We start from the raw sequence: 5,637 nt of genomic DNA, 5'->3' as shown, positions 1-5,637 counted from the left end.
CGTTCCATTTATTCAAATGGTTTGTTATGTTTTAGTAGGTTTCATAGCTTTCTTGATATAGACTGTATGTACTTACTGTTATTTTTCCCTTGAAGTTTTCAAACATTCATTTTTTTCTCATAACATATAGAAAGCTATATGTTTTTCTTATGTTCATCTTGTTCTTGGCTGCCTTACTAAACTTTCTTATTAATCATAACACCTTTACAGTTTGTTCTCTTGGATTTTCTTAGTAATGAATTATATCAGAACAAATATCTGATGATTGTTTCTCCTCTTCTAAAAAATATAGAGTACTTGTTTCTTTCTAATGTCTTACTGAATATTAAAAACCCCTGGGCATATTGCTTTCCTCCAAACTTTAGGGGATTCCTTCAGCTTTTTTGTAATTAAGATGATAATGTCTAATGATATGAGGTAGAAACTTTTCATCTGGTTAAGAAGCATCCTTCTAGTTTTGCTATATTAACAGATTTTTCTTTTTAAAAACCTGAATCCATTGAAGTTTTTTTCAGCATCTATTGGGATGATTGTATATGTGCCCCCTTTTAGTTAATGAAATTTAGATTTCTTAATATTAAGAAATTCTTGCATTTAGGGAGTAAATCCCAATTGGTGAGTTATTCCTTTAATAAACCACTGGGTTAGATTTTTTAATATTTATCTTGGAGCATGTGTATCTATACTCATAAATGAGATTTAGTCTGTTGACCTTTTCTGAGTTGATTTTGTTTCCAGAATTATCTCAGTTTCACAAAATAAACTGAAAATCTTCAGTCTTTACCTCTAGTGGTCCAGAGCTTGAGCTTTATCTACTTTTTAAAAGTCATTGAACAACTTGCTTGTACAACAGATGGAGTTCAGCCTTTTGTACTGGCTAGTCCCCTGGTTTCATTTTCATTTTCTTCCAAGGTTATAAGTCTATTCAGTTTTCTGTTTGTTCCAGTTCCCCGAATCCCATAAAATTGGCCATTTGAACCATATTTTAAAAAGGTACATGTCTTAGATGAATTTTCTTTAAAATTAAAAAAAAAAATCTCATCTGTGTCTGTCTTTTCTTCTAACACTTTGTACATATGTTTTCTTTTCCTCATGCTAAGATAATCTTGCTCAAGTTAATGTTTTTTAAAAGAATAAAAATAGAACTTTTATGAATTATTTATAATTTGTCTCTTCATTCAACACTTTTTTCTGCTTTAAAATATGTATTAAATTTTTATATTCACAAAACTAGGCCTAGTTCTGGATATGTATTCTTTTCCACTGAATTGTCTACCTTTGTACCTGTGCCAGTATAAAATGATCTAATTGTTATAACTTAATAGTATGTTTTAATATATGGCAGGTCTAGTTTAAAAACATTTCTTCTTTTTCGGGTGAACTTCAGTATCACTCTGACAACTTCCTCCTAGTCCTCACCCCTGTTTCCTGGAGATTTTGATTTAGTGTTCCTTTTGAGGAAGCTGCTCATCTGGCTGGGGGAAGGTTCAGGCTAGGTTCACAGGGTCTGGGTAATAAACCTAGTGTAACTGTCATGACACAATTCTAGTAATTTAAGTTGGGAGTTTGATAATAAAATGTAAAATTAATTTTTATGGCTTTATAACTACCCATCAAAACTTTGCTTTTATTTTTATATCAAATTGCTTATGAGAAGCTAACATCAAATAGGTCTGGACATGCCAGTGAATCTATAATCTGGCAAATAACCAATGGTTTTGTAGGGGGCTGGTGGCTCAGACAGTAAAGAATCTGCCTACAATGCAGGAGATCTGGATTTGATTCCTGGGTCAGGAAGATCCTCTGAGAAGGGAATGACTCCTCACTCCAGCATTTTGGCCTGGAGAATTCCATGGACAGAGGAGTCTGGCAGGCTAAAGCCCCTAGGGTCACAAAGAGTCGGACACGACTGAGCAACTAACTCTTGTGAGATGAGGCTGAGACCAAGATTATTTATAACTGCATTCTTTAGGCATCAGAAAACATAAAGTCTGAGAGACTGAAATAGAATGAAGATTCCAGAATAATCTTCTGTAAGGCCTATACTTTTGTTTCTCTCTTTCTTTCTAAACACTTACAAGAACACTAAGCTAGAAGCGAGTTTATATGAGTTGGGTTTTGACTCTGGCTTAGCGAATTTGGACAAAGCATTTAACTTCTCTGAGACTCATGTTTCCATTCCTACAACACGGGAATGATAATAACTGTTCTCAGCAAGTCACTGGTTTTTAATATATAAAGCTTGTGTAGGTATCAATATTGGGCTCCCCAGGTGGCACTAGTGGTAAAGAACTTGGCTGCCAATGCAGTAGCCATAAGAGACACAGGTTCAATCCCTGGGTCGGGAAGATCCCCTGGAGGAGGGCAGGGCAACCCACTCCAGTATTCTTGCCTGGAGAATCTCATGGACAGAGGAGCCTGGCGGGCTGCAGTTCATGGGGTCGCAGAGAGTCAGATACAAGTGAAGTGACTTACCTTGCTTGCAAACTGTACCATACAAATGTGAATTAATATGTTTTCTGTCTCTTATCATCTCCTTTACCTACTTTAAACATCAAGGTATTCACTTTATCTTATTCATCAAACATATTTTGCCATCTCTGATTTTTCTTGATTTATCCTGAGTCCAAAACAGCTAGTCATTTGCCTATCTTAGTTATTGTTGCTCTTTTAATTTTCTATTGACCCAACTAGCCTTTGCAAGATCTTTGCCCCTCTTCTCAAGTAGTTCAACCCTTAAGAATGGGGAAAACTCTTGTCACAAGTTAATTTCTTATAGTCACCGAGGTCTACTCAAAACATGAAATAGTAAATTAAGAAATAAAGAAGAATATTGATAAAAATTTGAGATTAGTTTTATATCTGTCAAACTTTATTTTGACTTTTAAAATAAAATTGTTTATGAAAGATTTGAGTTGCTACGCTATAGGATGCTCCCAATCTCAGAAGTAGGAACGTGGAAGTCTGGATACCCAATACTGTATGAAGTTGAAATTCCAAAGGAATTTGAGGGGTGGGGGAGGTTAGACAGGGAGAACTTGTAAAAATTTGACAATGACCCTCAGCTTCATTTGGAAAATCACTTGGGATTTAAAAAAAGAAAAACAAATCAGAGGCCTTGCCTGGCCAAAATTTAAAGCTCTTTATAAAACTTTTTAATCACTTTTATCCTTTTTGTCTTAGGTATTCTGTTTTCTCATGCATGAAGTAATTTCATAAAACTTTTAGGAAAGAAACAATTACACACACACACACACACACACACACACACACACACACACACACACACACACACACTGTGCTTGTTTATTCCTGTTATGTGAATGATATATGGTCATAGGAGAAATTTGCAAAAGTGCAGAAAAACACAAAGGAAAACTAATCATTTGTAATACAAGGAAATTAACATTCTAGTGCCTATCCTTTCAACTTTTAATGTATACTTTCTATTTTTTTCTTTATAAATTTTTATATAAAAGTTTAAACATAAACCTTGTACTCCTGTAATACATATATCTTGCTTTGTTCACTTAATCTATCAAACATTTTCTCATGATTCTATGGAATCCTTGACTTCTACTTCTGGTAATTACATTTTGAAAGTGTTGAACTCTAATGGATATAGTTTTCTTTTCATTTCTTTTCTTCATTTTGGCTTAAATGGTGAACATTTATTTTAGTTCTTAAAAAGAAAAAGGAAATTTTCAGTTTATACCAGTAGGTGTCATCCATTCACACAAAGCCCAACCAAGGAAAACTAACGTAATTCGCCTTCTTTGTAATGTCTATTAATATCAAGCTCCAATGTTGTATTCTGGTTTAGCTGAGCCCGTTGGGTGAAGGGTATTTAGGTTTTAAATAGAAACTAGAGAAGAGGTGACCTTTGCCCTTAAGTGAAAGTGAAAGTCGCTCAGTCGTGTCCGACTCTTTGCTACCCCATAAACTATACAGTCCGTGGAATTCTCCAGACCAGAATACGGGATTCGGTAGCCTTTCCCTTCTCCAGGTTATCTTCCCAACCCAGGGACTGAAGCCAGGTCTCCCACATTGCAGGCGGCTTCTTTACCAGCTGAGCCTCCAGGGAAGCCCTGGTGCTTACAAAGGAAGAAGAAAAAAGAACAGTTTTGAAATGGAATGAATTTCATAAGCTTATACTTTAATATTCTAAAAATATATCAATTACTGGGAAGAGGTTATTAAAATCTTACTATTAGTTAGCCATTCAAAGAAGGTCAATTATACTATTTATTTTTTTGAAAGAGGCTCAACAATCCAGATCCTATGTTTAAGAACTCAAGATGAGTCGAAATATGATATAGTTTAAGAATACCAAACACTTATGAAAAAGTTATGCAATTTAAAAATTATAATAACTAGATTTTTTGGTATCATGTCACAGTTCTTAAGAGCTTTTATATCCATTATCTTTTTCTCATAAGAATCCTCTGAGGTTAGAAATTAGTAAACTTGTGTTCAAAGAGATTAGGCCTGTTGCTCAGGGTCACATGGTTATTAAATGATGCATCCAGGTCTAGAACAAATCTTCTGACGTGTTATGCCTGGGTTTGTAGTGTGAACTGAGTGTTATCCTTTAGAGGAGAAGTTAAACCAAACTGGATCTTCAGATATATATTGTTTGCCCCCTCACCCCGCCCCCAGAGTGCTCACTCATAATGGATTTTAGATTTTTTGAATAAGTTGCAAAATTTTAAAATGGGGACGTTTCCTACAAAGACTAGAGTTTCGTACATATATTTGGAAAAGAGCAGAAGATACGGCTACTGGAGTTGTATTTCCTTGTAGCAGTGGATCTGATTGGCTGCTTCTCCCACATCCTCTCCTGTGTGCTCCAGTTTCCATCACTCCCTATTGCTTTATACCAGGTCCGCTTCATTCATTTCTTTTATCTGCCTGCCTCCTTGACAGCATATGAGCTTGCAAATCTTTTGAATTTCAGTCTTTCAGGAAAGACTATGTACTCCTTTCAACAATGCTAGCCATGTGAGGACAAGGGGCAGAGACAGGGGTGAGTCAAGAACACTAAGGATGCAGGTAACTTCTAGAAGCTAGGAAGCAGCAAAGAAAGGTTCTACTCAGAGCCTCAGAGGGAGCGTGGCCTTGCTGACCCGGTGATTTTAGACTCTTAGCCTCTGGAACTGGGAGCCAATAAATTTCTATTGTGTCAAGCCACTCAAAGAAAAAAAGTCACACAAGAAAAATGGTGCTGGTATGTTAGTCCACTTAATTTTTAAATTAACAGTGGCATTATCTGCTTGGTCACTTGGGTGGAGTATTTAGAATGAAGACAGCAGAGGATGAAGCTCAAATTCTGGGGACTGTTAACATCAACATTGAGGAGGAGAGAGGAATTAGAAACCCTGGCACAGAAGAAAAGGGTCTGAGAGATGGATGTTAAAAAGCAAGGAGCAATGATCTGACCAGTCACTTTGAGGCAGACCACAGATAGGCTGTGATGACCTGTTTGAAATTAGGAAGGTAAAAGTTTCCTTCTGAGAGTTAGACCTCATTCAACACAGAATATATCAGAATATTTTTAGTTCTGATAATTCCTTCAGGACCAAGTGGTACCACTTTCAACATAAAGTAAGTGTAACATCAACACAAAGTAAGCATAGC

The sequence above is a fragment of the Muntiacus reevesi genome, chromosome 3, assembly GCF_963930625.1.
Source record: "Muntiacus reevesi chromosome 3, mMunRee1.1, whole genome shotgun sequence".
NCBI classification, from domain to species: Eukaryota; Metazoa; Chordata; class Mammalia; order Artiodactyla; family Cervidae; genus Muntiacus; species Muntiacus reevesi.
Note: the sequence above shows the minus strand (reverse complement) of the source record.